The 19,134-nt window shown below is 34.0% G+C and overlaps 1 protein-coding gene across 1 annotated transcript in view; it reads left to right on the top strand.

Moving 5' to 3' along the window:
- Positions 1 to 11,134: 11,134 nt before the first annotated feature.
- The window catches only part of LOC137386788 (zinc finger protein 678-like), a 31,586-nt gene continuing 23,586 nt past the window's right edge, over positions 11,135 to 19,134 (top strand). The window contains exon 1 of the mRNA XM_068072936.1: positions 11,135 to 11,192. The gene's annotated coding sequence lies outside the window, so the exon portion shown is untranslated. The remainder of the gene's footprint in view (positions 11,193 to 19,134) is intronic.

The following is a 19,134-nucleotide window of genomic DNA, read 5'->3' as shown; positions in this document are numbered from 1 at the left end:
GGAATCTCTATCCAAAACAGCTCAAAATTAATAGGACGTAGTTGTTACAAGATGGTTTTTTGTTTACACTTTCATGCAACCTCATTCGTCGAACCATTTTCGCAAATATACTTCACGCATTCAATAAAACCATGTCTATTGTTCTTACGCGTCTATTTTATCGTCATGGTGATGCTGTCACTTGTAGCACTGATATCTTATAACACCTTAAAATTTGTTTAGTTTTTTAACCTTACCTCGAAGGAACACATACTATTGTCTGATAATCATGACGAGCATGTTGGTCACCTGTGATAATCGAAAAGTGCTCCAAAAGTTATTTGCGAAGTATTGGGTAACATGATCAGATTACGACTTGATGGTAAGATCAAGCCGAAACAAAACTTTAAAGTAACGAGCATTTATATTTGATATGGGGTCTTCGGTAAAACCCGAAGTGTTTTTCATGAACTAGTGCTACGATAAGTTTTATATTGAGCTTTTTATTGGCCTTTCGATTCACATGAGAATATCATGTGACAAGACGATAACCAAATGTCATTACTACGTCAGCGAAATAAACAGATTCCAATCCACGGCGGCTTTTCGTTTTTGAGCATTAAAGAGCTTGTAATCATATTTCCACATATTTTGCACCTACAACACAACAGAGTAAGACATGGTGAATCTTTTGATATCAAATAACTGTAATGTGAATTTTGTTGCAAGTCAACTTGTAAGATTGCCGCAAGGGTGCTGTCAAATAACATTCTATAAATCTGCATATTGATAACGTATACAACAATAATCTATCAAATAATACAAATATATATGTTCATGAACAAGGAACATGAACGGACCATGCTTATATTACATGCAAAAACAAAAATTAATATTTTCACAACAAAAACATTTCCAACATTTGCTCGGATAGCTGCTCTCTGATTGTTGCTGTCGATGTATCGAGCATCTTCTAGTTATCCAATACCTTCCACAGTATCTTCTCGTCTCAATTCTTCTTCTTCACTGCCGAACTGGTCGATATTAGCGTCTAAACAATATTTAACAGAGCAAAACTTTCATGCGCTGCATTTAGCACTAATGTATTGCGCAAAAGTTTTGCTCAGAATAAATGTATTTTTTGGCCCAAAACTTGCGAATCGGTTTTTATATGCATGCCGTTCAAACTATTAGAATCGCGTTCAACAAATGACTTCTACTAGCAAAAAATATGAATAGAGCAAGCACCATTAATTACTCATTACTATCCATTATTATTTAGTCTCTATTATTTATCTCACTATTGTATTCCAATCTTCTCCATCATAAATTCTTCACCAGGATATTATCGCTATTTTGTTCCGTTCCTTTTTCTCCGTTTTTTTTCTTTTTCTCATTTTTATTAACTCTAATTTCTGTTCATTTCTTGTCCAAATCTAACATTGTCAGCCAATTGTCAACCCATTCTTCATTTACAAAAAGTCTAAAACTCTGCATCTTCCTACTTTACCTATGTGAAATGTTTATTTTACGTCAAATAAAAGTTTCAAGATGTTTTGTGGCTTGTGTCTTCATTTTACATGCCAGTTACATATTTTAATTTATTTCAACTTTTGTGATATTAACAAATTGCATAATATCCAATAAATAACATTTATTTGGAATTACCATTGTAAGCTGCTTTAACAATTTCTACCTAATATCCGCTCCCTCATCAGAGAAAGGTATTGGAAATGTTATATATCTAACGGTTTGTTTGATTTTATTGGCTACCTGCTGCCCTTTTTCAGGGTTCTTGTTGGGCATAATTTGGTAGTGCATTCATTAGACAGTTAGCAGTTATTTCTAAGGCTCGTATTCCCTGGAGTGGCTGGCGGGCTGAGCTGCCCCAGATTTTTAGGAACTTTCCGCGGCTAAGTACAATCAAACTCAGATAACTCGCCCTCGGATAAAATGTAACATTTCATCTCGAACACGAGGTTAACTCGAACGGATTTGTTTGGTTTTTTTCCAACGCAATGATAACCTGCTTCAGATAACTCGACCTTAACATCATTTACTCGAACAGTTACTTGCCCAACGGCTATGGAGACGATTTTTATCGCTGTAGAATATCACTTTATTCCAAGGCATAGAGACAAACTTTAAACTTTTAGTAGTTTTTAAGCATCATTATTATTATCATCAGCGGCAAAATATTCATAGTAACAAATTTTATAAAAGTTTGCAATGTTGTTTATGTTTTATAGCTGAAACATAAATTACTATAGCCAACGTTGAGACAGTATATTTTTCATATCAGTTCAATATGACAGCTACAACAAGAGTGACCAACCTTTCAATCATACCATAACAAGTATTATCAACAGTTGACAAGCTAAGCTAGAAAGCAAAAAAAGCCACATAAACCAGTAAGCTATAATTACATTACACTAGAAATAAGCTATGAAAAGCTAGACAAAAAAGGCAATAATATTTCAACATGCAAAAGGTCAAGTTTTACCAAACATCTGGTTGGCCATTTCCCATCGAAAGTTTAGAAACCTCCGGATGAACTTAAAATAAAATCGGCAAAATTGATCGTTGTTAAAACGCTTAAAAGAAAAAGATGTCTTTTTTTCTGAACGTTTAAACTGCAGTCAAGTTTTGCTTATTTTAATCTAAAAACTTCCCGGTAATCACATCATTTAAAACAAATCTCAAAAATAGAAAAATATTGATACTTTCTGATAGAAATTTTCAAAACTTTACATGAGAGGCCCGGCTGAGGCCCTACATGAAAGAAACCTGTTGGGGGCTTACACCGCTCCCTCCACACCGCGGGTGTTCATAACTAGTCGCCTAACATTAGCTGCCCCAACTTGCAATCATTGATTACAGGCTTGCTACTAGTTGTGCTACTACTAGTTAGTGCTGCCACTAGTTACTGGATGAGTAAGAGTCGATCAGTGTCACTACTGAGTGTACAAGTTTGACTGTATGTTGTCGGTGATTAGATAAATTTATAAGCTGGTATGTGAACTTTTTCTTTCTTCAGAACAAAAGTTTTTTGTTATTCAAATTTGAAAAATTTATTATATTAATATTTAGGAACTACAAACCATCACATTTTTTGTAAATAAATATTTAAAAAAATGTTTGTAGTGCCTATAATAATATTTATTATTGTACCTAGATATAGCTAGAAGTAAGGAGATGAGAATAATAATGCTATTGTAATTACTACTGTTGCTAACTAACTACTACAGTTTCATTTTAATTTTTAGATTTCCAAACAAAGCTACTGAGATCTTTCATTATTTACAATGGTATCACAACTGCAAAACAGTGAATAAGCCTGATCCTTAGGCACTTATCTGCAACGAACGTTTCAATGATCCATGTTTTGACAGAACAGGTTAAAATGTTTGACTTAAGCCAGATGCTGTGCCCACAATGTTTACACCGCTCAGTCATTTAACGGTAATATTATTTTAATGTTGAATGGTGCTTTTCAATGATTGAATTCAAAACCATATTGTCAAGCACAGTGCTGCAAGTTTGTTCAACTTAAATTAGATGTATTTAAAAAAAATCAGAAACCTCAAAGAGCACGCAAGACAGTGACAGCTGCCACAGCAAGTGCTTTTGAATATGTCTGCTGCTTAGCAGAAGATGTTGATGTGAATGTCTCTAGTAATGCATATGTGGCAATGGTTAGTACTTCTTTGCAGTATTTTGCAATTTGTTTGTTGCCATTTCTATTGAAATGATCTCATGGATGCAACCCATTTTTGATTCATGCTTGATTAAGAAATTTCCATGATGCTTTATGCCTATGATGTGTGTGAATGACTTCCAGTGAAAATTGCCACATTTTCATTTTACATAGCGATATGGTAGCATTTTGACGTGTTTTATATTTGCTTATCTTATTAGTTGTATTGTTGTATCCTAAGGGTACTACTTTTATGTGAATAAGACATTAATTTTTGTTGATTTTATGTAGTTGTTATCATTGATGCTTTTGTTTAGGTGGTTGGAATAACAATCCTACTGTTTCTCACTTTAAGGCTACTTTTCGCAAGCTTATCAGCAAATGTGGTACATAATCAGATGCCGGTAAGACAGACAATGTTACTGCTGAAAATGAGATTCTCATCATAGAGGCTACTCCAGAAGTTTATCAGTTTGTGGAGCTCACAATGACTTCAGATGTCAAATTTCTGTTATAGGTAACAGTATAGTCTATATAGCTGGCTACATTGTGCGAAAGCTAACTAAAGTGTTGTCACGTGGCATTGGCCGTCGGTCGCTGGTTACCACTAAGTCAAGTATCCAGTACCGACATCTCTATACTCTACTCAAGCTACAAATCAATGGAAGATTGGTGCGTCCATCAGACGGCATCGTCAGGATCCTGCTAGTTGCAGATCGATATTTTCGTATTAATGCAAAGCCAGATCCAATCCATTGTGTGGTGTATGTTATCAGTAGTGTAGGATCTAGTGATGTGCTATGCCTTGGGAAACACCTTTCAAACACGGCAGATGGCATATCCAACCACTGCGTCATTGATAAAAAACCTTATTCAGTCGTTTTAGGATCTCCGACAGCATAATTATGCTAAAATCCTACATTCAAACTGCAAGGTGCATCTGTGTGGCATAAAATACTAAAGTAGTGCTTTTTAAAGGCCAGTAACAATGTAATCACTGTGATATTTATCTGTAGCTGTTGTTGTGCTGTTATTTCTAATCTGATTTAGTTCTAAAAAACTCTGATGCACTTTGGCTCAATATTCAGTGGTATACAAATCTCCTTTTACACAGTTTCTGTAACGTGTATGTATAAGTTTAATCATCTGATTACACTAATGCCTACATTTCCTTGTTTGCATTATTTTGATTATCCTCTATTACAACTGTTTTTAATTTCCGTTTAGTTGTTGCAGTAGTTCATTCCATTTTTTACAGATACTGTATTATACATATCATACATTCATAAGCTATTATTCAGTTAAATCTTGAAAGCGGTTTCTGTTTTGGCAGCATATGTGTTGTTTTTATCGAAATACTTCATGCGCTAAGTTTCTCCTTTATGGTGTATGCATATGTAATATAATCTTTAATATGTTGTAGCAGTTGTTATTTGCCTGACTATATCATTTGCTGGGTTTATGCATCTGTAACACAACAGTTTGTATGACTAATATGGTCCACAAAAATCTATTTTAGGCCTACATCTGCTTATTATTTATTATATCCCACTCAATATGTTATAAATAGGCTTTCTTCTATCAGGGCACTCTAAACTTTGTGTAGGAGTTTTTGTTAACACCCAGCTGGAAAATAACTATTCAATATGTATGTTTCTCTCATTTTTTCACTGTTTGTTTACAAACGGAACTAGTATATATTTAGCTCTCCAATATGGCGCATGCATAACGTATCACTATCAATGTAAAAGTCACGTGATTGCCATTCCAGGTGTTTTAGGTTCTATGCTTTTTCTATAAGATTTACGCGCTTATTCAAACCTTACGGCATAAAAGAATATCCGTAATTGTTTGACTCGTTGCAACATCAAAGGGAAGCTAGAAGGGCACAGAGCGGTGTATTGGAAACTAGCGCGTTGAAATCTGGAAACAGATATAGTTTCTAAACAGACATACTGGGCCTCCTTTATATTAAATGTATAATCGAAGTGATATTATGTTAATAACAAAAATTAAGTTCCATTTGCAGCAGTTTGGATATGATTGCTGTGTTATACGCATAGAGTTATCTCCCCCTAGAGTGATAACTCTAATGCAAGGAAATGCAGGAATTAGTGTAATCAGATGATTAAACTTATACATACACCTTACAGAAACTGTGTAAAAGGAGATTTGTATAGCACTGGATATTGAGCCAAGGCGCATCAGAGTTTCTTAGAACTAAATCAGATTAGGAATAACAGCACAACAACAGCTGCAGATGAATATTACATGATTACAGTGATTACATTGTTACTGGCCTTTAAAAAGTACTACTTTGGTATTGTATGCCACTAAGATGCACCTTGGAGTTTGAGTGTAGGATTTTAGCATAATGATGCTATCAGAGATCATAAGACGACTGAATAAGGTTTTTCATCAATGACGCAGTGGTTGGATATGCCATCTGCCGTATCCGTAAGGTGTTTCCCAAAGCATAACACATCACTAGATCTTACACTACTGATAAAATACACAACACAATTGAGTGGATCTGGCTTTGTATGAATAAGAAAGTATTGATCTGCAACTAGCAGGATCCTGATGACATCGTCTGATGGAGGCACCAATCCTCCATTGTTTTGTAGCTTGAGTAGAGTATAGAGATGTCGGTACTGGATACTTGACTTAGTGGTAACCAGCAACTGACAGCCAATGACACGACAGCACTTTATTTAGCTTTTGCACAATGTAGCCAGCTATATAGACTATACTGTTACATATAACACAAATTTGACAACTGAAATCATTGAGGTCCACAAACTGATCAACTTCTGGAGTAGCCTGTATGTGAGAATCTCAATTTGAGCAGTAACATTACCTGTCTTACTAGCATCTGATTCTGCACCACATTTGCTGATAAGTTTGCGAAAGGTAGCTTTAAACTGAGTAACAGTAGGATTATTATTCCAACCACCTAAACAAAAGCATCAATTATAACAATTACATAAAATCAACAAAAATGAATGTCTTATTCACATAAACATAGTACCCTTAATATACAACAATACAACTAATAAAATAAGCAAATATAAAACAGGTCAAAATGCTCCCATATTGCTATGTAAAATTAAAATGTGGCAATTTCCACTGGAAGTCATTCATAACCCATTTTAGGCATAAAGCTTAAAGGTTGACTTGCAACAAATTCACATTACCGTTATTTGATATGAAAAGATTTACCATGTCTTACTCTGTTGTGTTGTAGGCAGGGTTGTTAAAAATTGATGATTTTTTTAAATCAAAAAAATAGATTTCTATTGATTTATTTGATTTAAATCGATTTTTTTTCAAAAAGATGTTTTGTGTTCTAAATTGCAAGTTATTGCTATCAATTTGAAATGATCTGCAGGGATATTATGTAGTTTTATTACAACAATTAAGAAATGAAAAAAAAATATACACAGTTAACACACGATAAAAAGGACAGCATAATTTATGCGTTGGACATTAAATCCCAGAAACGAAGATGAAGAATCACAGAGAACAGGTCACACAACTGCTAAGCTGCAGACATATTCATAGGTACTTGCTGTGGCAGCTGTCACTGTTTTGCGTGCTGTTTGAGGTTTCCAAATTCTTTTTAGATATATCTACTTTAAATTGAGTAACGTCGCAGCACTGTGCTTGACAATATGGTTTTAAATTCAATCATTGAAAAGTATCATTCAACATTGAAAAATATTACTTTTAAATGACTTCAGTCGAACATTTTAAGCTGCTGTCAAAACATGGATCATTGAAATGTTCGTTGCAGATAAGTGCTCAAGGATCAGGCTTATTCACTCTTCTGAGGTTGCCATACCATTGTAAATAACGAGAGTTCTCAGTTGCTTTGTTTGGAAATCTAAAAATTAAAATGAAACTGTAATAGTTAGTTAGCAACAGTAGTAATAACAATAGTATTATTATTCTTATCTCCTTACTGCTAGCTAGATCCAGGTACAACAATAATTAATATTATAGGCACTACAAACATTTCCTTCAAATATAAATATTTAGAAATAACCTAATGGTTTGTAGTTCCAGAATATTAATATAAAAAAATTCCAAATTTAAATAATAAAAAACCTTCGTTCTGAAGGAAGAACATTCCACTCACTAGCTTATAAATTTATCTAAACACCGACAAAATACAGTCAAACTCGTACACTCAGTAGTGACACTGATCGACTCTCACTCACCCAGTGACTAGTGTAGTAGAACTAACTAGTAGCAGTACTAACTAGTAGTAGCACAACTAGTAGTAGTCGTAGACTTGAGCAATAGTAATAGAACTATTAGTAGAAGTGACTCACTTGTGAAATGTCATGCCTTTTCCTTTAAAAGTCCATTCTTGCAGTTTTTGCAGCTCATGGAATAGCAATAGCACTGTGCACCTACACCCTTCTCTCTCTTACATAAATTATTAGTAGTAATCTCAGTAGTCTGTTTCTTTGATTGAGCGGTGTATTCGTGATCTTCCATAGCTGTTAAATCTGAAATTAGATTTCTTTCACATTTTTATACAATACATTTTTAAATGAATTAGCTCCGACCAATGATGTCGATAGTCAAGCAAGGTTAATTGAAGAGTGGGTTAATTCTCTTGTAGTTGAATTATCTCCAATTAAACAGTTACGAGTTCGTGGAGACTCTCCACCTTGGTTAAATTCTGATCTAAAATAACTAGTTGCTTTGAAAAACAGGTTTTACAAAAAAGTGGTCAGCTCCGATAGACCTAGGCAGTGTCTAAACAGTGAATGGGCACAATATAAAAAATTCCGAAATTTTGGTCTGCAAAACATCAAACAAGCAAAACGTGATTACTATAACAAACGTTTGAGCACTAATGCAAAGACATTTTACAGTAAAATAAACCCACTACTTGGAAAATCTAAAAAATGTGCTTCCAAAATTTTCCTAGACAATAACGGAATTACTGAAAAAGATCCAAAAAAGGTAGCTATGATTTTAAACAAACTTTTTTCAGATATATATAACCCAGCAACTAATATTACACTAACATCGTTACAAACATCTGAGCATAATTGTAAATTCAAATCTGTAACTGAAAGAGAAATCCAATCTGCCTTCAGAACCCTTAAACCAGGAAAACGAGGCGGAGTCTTATCTATTCCTTCTGAAATATACATAAAATTAGCTCATAGCCTAATCCCAGCTTTAACACTTCTGATTAACAATTGCTTTAAGACCAATAAATTTCCTAACATTTACAAAAAAGCTATTGTCACGCCTCTATTTAAAAAAGGAAACCCTTTGAGCTGTAATAACTACAGACCCATATCTTCACTTCCCATTTTGTCTAAGATTGTTGAAAAGATTATATCTTTACAGATTAAATCATTTTTAGATACAAACCAAAAACTTTCAAGTAGACAATTCGGTTTTTGAAAGTGGACCTCAACATCACAAATGCTTCATTATATATTTGACATTATTGCTAGTCACCTTGATAAAAAAGATTCACAATATGTAGCCTTGGTGTCTCTTGACATAAAAAAAGCATTTGACACGGTTTGCCACTCCCTTCTAGTTGACAAACTTAGTTATTTCTTTTCATTTAGTTCATCAGCTACTAAATTAATTCAGTCTTATTTGACCAGCCGCAGCCAGGCAATGAAAATTGGTAATACTCTGTCAGAATTTTTAGCTATTCGTAAAGGTGTCCCTCAAAGATCTATTTTAGGGCCTTTACTTTTTAACATGATGGTTAATGACATGCTAGATAAAAACCCAAACGCTTACTCCTATGCAGATGATACAGTAATTATTTCTTCAGCAAGTACTCAGATAAATTCTCAGATGCTATCAATAGAACAATTTAATAGAATGCAAAACTGGTACCTATCTAATGGGTTATCTCTATGCGTTGAAAAAACACGATTTATTATTTTCTCGAATCGAGCAGTTGATTATAATAGAACTTTGAAGCTATGCAACACTGAAATCCAAATTGAACACAATATAAAATTACTTGGGGTCACAATTGATGCAAATTTTGGTTTCAATACGCATATAAAACTAACAGTGACCAAGGCAAAACAATGTTTATATGCTCTTCGTAAGATTCGACATCTTTTGTCTGTTGAAGATGCTAAATTAATATATACTTCAATAGTACGAAGCCGTCTTGAATATTGTGCTACTTTGTTTATGTTTCTTGGTAAATGTCATTCAGAACAAATTGAAGCTTGCCAAAATAAAGCGGTGCGAATAATATGCAAAGCATCTAAATCCTTCTCAGTAACTGATGGTCGTCGATTATTAGGCCTACATACTCTCGCCAGTCGGCGTTCTTTCTTTTACAGGCAGTTGATAGGCAAAGTGGAGGTAGCTACAGTGGCCAGTGCTCTATACAAATATATTCAACAGGATAGTGAGAGACACCAAATAAGCCTAAGATCACAATGCTCATTAATAACACCATCTATTAATAAGAACTATGGCAGACAATCTTTTAAATATAACGCTATCAAGATTATGAAAGAAGAGGTATTAGATCCTGTGAATGAGCTGTCATTTGATATTGATTAACTGGCCATACTGTGACTACTGACCATTCTATATTTTATTTACTAACACTGGTAGGCCTATACTAACAACATTGAATTAAAATTATTAAAAACCATTGATTGTCACTTTACAACCATAGCTGACATAAGAATGGTAGAGTATTGTGTCACCCACGTTAAAAATTAAAAAAAAATGACCATACTAATAATTACTAACTTGGAATCTAAATACTCAATCAACTCAGCTTGCATATATATACACTATATATATATATATACTCAGCTCAATCAACGACCTTATTATCCTCTTATAGAAATCATATTATTGTAGCCACTATCAATTTTATTCTCAATTATCATATTATACCACATTATATTAGCTTTAATTTTTAATTATGAGGTCAACAGAACACTATTTTTTCATGAAAACCTCAATAAATAATATTCACAAACAAACAAACAGTGAACACAGTGAAATTAACTCCTACGCTACCTGAAAATGGCGTCTGGCGGGTTTTCGTACTCGCAAATGACCTTTGCCTTTCCAGGGTTTTTTAGTTCAATGGTTGAAGGCACAGTTATTACTCTAGGGGGAGATGACTCTTTGGTTATACGTGGTTTAAAAAATTGTCGACTCAGGCTTTTTTGGAAGCTGTATATGTTTCCGGATTTCATTGCGTGACTTTCCTATACTGTGTACAATGGACGGGTATAACTGGAGTATCTCAGAACCTGGTCGCAACCTCAGAATTGCTATGTATACATGCATGTACGCATGCATACATAGAAGTTCTGAGGTTGCGACCAGGTTCTGAGATACTCCAGTTATACCCGTCCGTGTACAATAAGCTTCCACTAAACGTCGCAACGAGTCAAACAATCACGCCTGTTATTTTACGCTGAAAGGTGTGTCGAAACGTGCTTAGCTTATAGAAAAAGTACTCTTGCTCCAAAAAGCAAAGGTAAGAAAGCTGGTGCTTGGCGAATTGAAAAATGAAATTAACGTTTAGTTTTCACTATATCCGAAATAAAGAAATAGTATTTTTCTTGAAAAAAATGTAAGAAAATGATGCTCTACAATTTGGAAAACTAAAATCAATTTTTATCGTATTACTGTGTCCAGGAGCCTACTCATGTTTGAATTAGCGCTCAAGACACATACTTTATTTTGCACTATTCAAACTATTCTTTTGCAGTTTTTCAAATTTCTTGTCATTGGTTTCTTTCTATATAATACCAAAACAGCTAAAAGTTCAGCGTTCTTTATGTTGACTTTTAGAAAGATAATTCATATAGATCTAGCATATGAGAAGACCATCAGATTAGTCGCTGCAAATGCTTCTCATTTGCTATTACGAAGGTATATAAGTTTATAACGTATTATCAATAACCTTGTATCACCTTACAGTATCGGTTATAAAGAAATCATACATATTCTGCAGTATAAACTTATTATGTTTCTAAATCAAGTTTGAGATGTTGTTTCTGGTCCATCTTTTATGCTATGACTTAGTCAATTGGGGTTCACTGCGTAGTGGCTTTTGCATAGGCTACATTAGGCCTACATATTAGTCAGTAGCAACAGATAGCTACTACGTGAGTTGCAAACGTACTCGTGATATCAACATACATGTGTGTAACAAAAATCTGTAAATGTCATCTAGGTTATATTGTTATTGCAGCTAAAATTTATTCCACCCACTGCTTTGTATTTTTTGACTAATATTTTTATTAAAAACAATTAAAAACTCAATTGTTATGTTTTGTTGTTTAGTTTTATAATTGTCGCAATAACGTTTATCATGATAGACAGCTGCTCATACTAAACTTACGTTTTTGTGATGCGTATGTAAATTATGTAAAACACCTTGACAAGAGAGCTCTGCCTATCAAACTCATCACATTTTTTATCTCGAACATTAACACAATCAGTCTTGAGAAAGGTAACTCCAACTGAAATCCCTGTTTGACCCGGAACACCAAATAGTCTTCAGAATGTGTGCGAACTTCATACACATGAAATGCAATACACAGGCAGATATATTGTGATAAACAAATGGATCAATAATCATACAGCACAATACATCATGAAATGTCTGCTAATTAATGCCAATATCATCTAATGTGCAAGAATTCTCGCTTATATGAGGACAACTATGAAAATTCCTACGACAGGTAGCAATATTGGTATTTTTCTGCAAGATCTCCAGACAAAAATAATGTGAGACTATTAATACTATTATGCACAAAGCACGAAGTTATTATTTTTAGCTCAGCCAACAGCTAATTAGATACTTATAACGATAACCACGCACCGCAAAACTTCTAATTGAATGTCACCTTTATTTGAACACCACCTTTATTTAATTGCCACTATAAAAGAAAAGTTGAAAACTGGAGCGCTACCCTCTAATTGAAAATCACCACTATGGGACCACTACTTGGAAATTCTTTCATCTTTGCAAACCTATAGTAGACAATTGTCAGTAAAAAAGTGTTCACAAAATCGTACTAATAATGATTCCGTTACATCAATAGCAAGTGATTATTTTGTTCTATCTGTTCGTATTAAAGTCCCTTTTCCAAATGCAACGTTTTTTTGTTGAAACCTTGAAATCAATGCCATGGCAGTGATTAATAACTGTCTCAGGCTGATAGTAGTTCCTTGTTTCATGTCCTCTTGATGCTTCGGCGTCTGTAAAAAATGGTTTACATTTACGATGGTATATGGATGACTAGTTTTAGGCTAAAGTCGTGTTTAAAGTCAAAAAATTTATTATTGTTCGCGCGAAATAGAGTGCGTGAAAGTTTTGCTCTGTTAAAAAATGTTTGGACGGTAATATCAACTAGTTCAGCTGTTCAGAATAGTTGAGGTCAGAAGACATTGTATTGAAGGTATTGAACAGCCAAAAGATAGAATCGTTCCATGGGAAGAAACAAACAGGTTGCAACTGGCCGAGCAAACAATGCAAATAATTTTCTTTCAAAATTGTTAATTTTCTTTTCTGAATGTATTACAGTAATGCATCAACAATAGTAATTAAACAGAAGAAAAAAGCTGGAAGAATGATGAAGCCCATAATACGCATTAGCGTAGCTAGTCGTGGCGTCGGGCTTGTCAAGATCAATTCAAGGCATAATCAGGATCAATTTTTATTAGTAAATAGGTTTTATTCTCTTGTTAAAAGATGTAATTTAAGTTTTTTCCTGAAACTGGCCAGCTTTTCTATGCTTTTTTTATAGTATTAAGGAGAGTGTTAAACAAAAATGACTTATGGGTAATCAATCCACCCTGCGATGGCCTGCACGGGAAGAAGATTGTTGAAGATTTAGATAGAAATTTGAGAATCGAGTTTGATATATTGTGTGAGGGATGTAATTACACTACAATTCTTTATGGGCTAAAGTTATGCGATATGAATATTGTGAACTGGTAGTATGGATGAGGATTTGAAAATGGATTTGGCGTAGGTGAGGCGGGTTTTTTGTGAATGGTTCATACTGTTTGCATTTTAAGTGTTGCCAAGTTCGTAAGATGGTTGGGAGGTGCATTGCTCCATAACTCAATGAAATATGGAAGTTTGGAATTGACCATAGAATTGTCTAGTAAAATCTGAGGTTTGTAGGGTAAATATTCAGGTGTGCGGTAGAGTAAGACAGGTAAGAGTCTGCTGTTTTAGTAAATATTCGATGCGTTTTCCCAAGTGAGATTAGAATTTTAAAAAACCCAAGAATTTAGTGTGATCTATCGGAAAAGTTTGCTGTAGAAAATAAATACGGGATGAGTGTTAGCTAGCTGAAAGTTATTTTGGGGTTTTTAGTAAAATTCGAGAATTATCAACATTTAAGATGAGTTTGTTAAAAGTGCACCAGTTTTGAATAGCAAGAAATTCACTATTTAAACAATCTATGTGCTCGGTAATGTTGGAGGATTAAAAAAATAACTTAGTGTCATCTGCATAGAGCAAAGGTGTAAAAAAGTTGATGACATGTGTTAAATCTTTGATGTGAATCAAAAAAAGAATTGGACTAAGGATGAAACCTCGAGGTACCCCACATATTACATCTAGCATGGAAGATAAAGTGTTACCATTAAAGGTTGACTTGCAACAAAATTCACATTACAGTTATTTGATATGAAAAGATTCACCATGTTTTACTCTGTTGTGTTGTAGGTGCAAAATATTTGGAAAGGTGATTACAAGCTCTTAAAAGCTCAAAAAACGAACAAAAAATCGCAGCCACACAAGCCCGCCGTAGTTTGGATTCTCTTTCCAAAACGGCTCAAATGTGACTTTGATGTGAAAGATGGTTTCTGTTTACACTTTCATGCAACCTTATTCGTCGAAATATTTTCACAAATACACTTCACGCATTCAAAAAATCATGTATATTGTTCTTACGCGTCTGTTTTATCGTCATCGTAATGCTGTCACTCTTAGCAGTGATATCCTATAACTTACCATATAAATTTGTTTAATTTTTTAGCCTTAGTTTGAAGGCTTACATATCATTGTCTGATAATCATGACGAGCCTGTTGGTCAATTGTGATAATCGAAAGGTGCTGCCGAAATTATTTGCGAAGTATTGGGTCACGTGATCAGATTACGACTTGACAGTTGAATAATGCCGAAACAAAACTGTCAAGTAGCGAATATCTATATTTGATACGGGGTCTTCGGTAAAACGCAAAGTGTTTGTCATAAACTAGTGCTACGAGAAATTTTATATTGAGCTTTTTATTGGCATTTCAATTCACGTGAGAACATAACGTGACAAGACAATAACCAAATTTCATGGCTACGTCATCGAAATAAAGAGATTCCAATCTACGGCGGCTTTTCGTTTTAGAGCTTTTATGAGCTTGTAATCACATTTGCACATATTTGGCACCTTCAACACAACAGAGTAAGACATGGTGAATCTTTTGATACCAAATAACCGTTATGTGAATTTTATTGCAAGTCAACCTTTAGTAGTGTGTTGTTTACGCTCGGTTAGATAGCTTTGATCCAGTTAATTGTGGTGATGTCAAAATTAAGATTGTCATGTTTTGTCTACAATATGTTATAATCTACTGTGTGAAAAGCTGTACTAGAATCTAGAAAGATGCCAAGAACACATTTGCCATCGTTTAAAGATTTTAAAACGTTGTTAGTCAATTTAATTAGTGTATCCTTGGGGCTACGCTTTCCCCTAAAACCATATTGCCCATCATTAAGCAGTAAATTATTACTCTCAATATATTCCATAATCTGTTTATTTACAGCTTTTTCAATTATCTTCCTTAGCACTGGTGGCAAACTAATGGGTATATAATTAGAGCAATTTTTATTTGAGTTTTTTAAAACATGTGTTTTACTTTAGCTATTTTCATTTTACTGGGTACTTGAGAAAAGGTTAAGCTGGAGTTTAAAATGTCAGTTATTACAGGAGCAATAGCTTGTCGAATCATTAACTACTTATGATGGAATGTTGTCAAATCCTGTTGCTTTGGCTGGGTTAACCATTTTCGGAAACTTTGTTACATTATTGACGCTGACTTGTGACAATTTGAAGTTAAACTTTTATTTGATATTCTTTGAGTTAGCTCTTCTGGGTTATGATTACACTTTTTCAAAATGTTGTGCCAGGGACGAACTAATGGAAGTGAAATAGTTATTAAAGGTGTTGGCTATAGCAATATCCTCAGTCAGTTCTTTTTCATTGTGTATTATAGATCTTTGGGCTGATGATGATTTAGTTTTGCCAATTTCATTATTTAAGATTTACCAGAGGTGTTTAGGCCCAGAAGCACTTTTATTAACTATTCGAAAATAGTTTACTTTAACATTGCAGATCTCCATGGTTATTTGATTCCTCAATTTTTTACATCGAAGTTTTAACTTTGAGTTGAGTGGTGGGTTGAGTGTTTGAGAAAAGAGGGAGTGTCGCTTTAAAATAAGCTTGAATATATATATATATATATATATATATATATATATATATATATATATATATATATATATATATATATATATAGAGGATTATATTATATGTAATTCTATATATATATACGAACTGAATTTCATGGTTTTCTGTTAGTGATGTGATTGGGTGATGAAAAGCTATTAATGAGAGAAGCATGTTTGTTGTAAATTGCTTCAACGATGTCTAAAAGAGTGTTATATGTTGTTTCAGTAGAGTTTGTCTCATATATATTGATCGCTAATTGGTGTAAAAAAGATCAGAAATCAAAGCTTGTTCGTCAGAAGTGTTAAAAGAGCTATAATATAAACGATTGCCTGAGGAATGTGGTCTGAAGTTGATGGAATTCAGAGCAATAAGACAAATGGTCGCTTATGTTAGTATGAGTGGTACCACTCTGTGTGAAAAATTCTGCAAAGCCTATGATAATGTGGTCAAGACATGCCCTTTTGGAGTAGGAATAGTTAGTGTGGAGATGTTGGAATGCGCTAGAATGTTGTACAATCTACTCACCTGAGTAGATTCTTAAATGTCAATATTGCTATTCCTAATACGATCTGTTTTATTACATCATAATTTTCAAGAAATTTATCCAGCTCATTTAAGAATTCTAATTTGTTTGAGGATGATAGCCAATAGATGGTTAAAAGAGTGAGGCTAGTTTCAAGTTGCCCGAACATATCGCCGTTAAAAGTTATCTGTGAGGCTTCAGAGCCTGTAATTTTTATTTCGCGATTTCCAATGTTGTCAGCTACGCCACTGCGTATGTAGGCTCCAACTCTTTCAGCTCGGTCTGGTGTCTGAACAACTGTAAAAGAACAGTTAGGTAGGTGAAAGTAAGGTGTTTCATTGTCATAAATAAAAGTTTCAGCGAAACAAAACATCAAAGGGTTTGTGGAGTAGAGAGTTCATAGTGTCCATTTTCTGAAATTTATTTTGGACTTTGTACATTTGCATTAAGCCATAACTGTCACGTACAACTTTTATCGTATTTACTAGGTAAATCAGACATGCTGATTCCGATTTTGTATTCAAAATAAAGATTGGTCCACTAACTTTCAGAGTATTGAAGGCCTTTTTACAGCGTTCTAATATCGGTCTCGAAAACAAAATGATCGGCACAACAAGCTCTGTCCATAAATACATGACGTGTAACCTAGCTTTTTAGGAACGGAATTTAGGAATGTTTAGACCGATCTAGAACAATAGAGATGGGTGTTTTAAAATCCATTATTATCTTAAGTCAGTCTTAAAAATAATCTGTCTTTTCTGAAAGGTAAATTAATAAATAAAACCACGCTTTTTTGAGCTCATTCTTGGTGTTCAGCCCATTTAAACATATTGTAACAAGCTACGTGCAATTGTAAATAGCTTATATACCTTTAAAAAAAGACAGATTATTTTACAGACTGGATTTAGTTAATAACAGGTTTTAAGACACCCATCTCTATTATTCTAAATCGGACTAAACATTCCTTACTTCCGTTCCTGAAAAAGCTAGGTTTCGTCACGTATTTATGGGCGGAGCTTGTTATGCCGATTGTGTTGTTTTCGAGACCGATGTTAAAACACTGTAAAAAAGCCTTCAATACTCTGAAAGTTAGTGGACCAATCTTTATTTTGAGTACAAAATCGGATCAGTCTTTTGGATTTACTTAGAAAATATGATAAAAGTTGTACGTGCCAGTTGTGGTTTAAGGATGAAAATGGAGTCCAACATGATAGGGTCCAATTGATCAATCATGTAGTTGGCACATGTGATACTCAGATTCATGATATCCAGAGAGCTATCTAATCAATTACTTTCAAGGCATGATTTATTTTACATGTTGGTGCTTAAAGGTTTACTTGCAACAAAATTCACATTGCAGTTATTTGGTAGCAAAAGATTCACCATGTCCTACTCTGCTGTGTTGTAGGTACAAAATATGTGGAAATTCTAATCTACGGCGGTTTTATGATGGCGGCGATTAACTGTTCGTTTTTGAGCTTTCAAGAGCTTTTAATCACATTCCTACATATTTTGCATCTAAAACACAGCAGAGTAAGACACAGTGAATCTTTTAATACCAAATAACTATAACGTGAATTATGATGCAAGTAAACCTTTAAGATCACCTTTACATTTGATGTGAATCAGGGGCAAATCACTGGTCTTTGTTGAGTCTATATTTAGGTTGGCGGTACAGTCAAACTTGTAGTTATGTTCTTTATTGAATTTACTGGTTTTGTAAAGTAACTTCGCTTGGGCAGGGGTCAGGTAATCGTTGATATAAATCTGTTAAATCTGTCGATGTTTTAAACCGAGGCATGAAATTGATTGAGTATTATCTTTGAAAGCTTTCATAAATGGATCGTGTTTGTGTGTATGGATGAATTTAACCATGATGCGAACAGAGTCATAACAAGTTATAAGTATACTTCGTCTATGACATTTGTTTTTAATATATTTTTGTAGAATTTGCTAGATTATTATTCCATAACTTAAAAAATTGAAGATTTATAGCATCGTTACAGCTGTTTTAATCGGTTTGCAATGGTCAATGCTCATAACTCCTCTTCTATTGCACATACAAAGCAAGTTTTGGCTGCAAGCTAACAAACATATCAATGAGTGCAATGGGCCTTGATGCAACATCGTTAGATATGGTTGTAAAATAAAAACATGCTTTCAAATTTAGAAGAAATAAAAATGAAGACTCCAACAAATTGCTAAGCAGGTCCCAGGCTCTTATATTATAGCAGGTTAATATCAAGCAATAATATCAACAGGTAAAAATATTTCTCATTTTTCTATGCGAATTTATTTAGATATCCCCGACAAGTTGGAGGTGAACTCGGAGATTTATTGCATACAAAAGGATACATGTCTTGCCGTACATTGAAAAGTGCAAAATTTAGGCAACACTCACACTGCCTGAAAGGAGTTGAATTCA

The sequence above is a fragment of the Watersipora subatra genome, chromosome 2 (assembly GCF_963576615.1).
Source record: "Watersipora subatra chromosome 2, tzWatSuba1.1, whole genome shotgun sequence".
NCBI lineage: Eukaryota > Metazoa > Bryozoa > Gymnolaemata > Cheilostomatida > Watersiporidae > Watersipora > Watersipora subatra.
The sequence above is the reverse complement of the archived record's forward strand: the minus strand, read 5'-3'. Positions and strand labels throughout refer to the sequence as shown.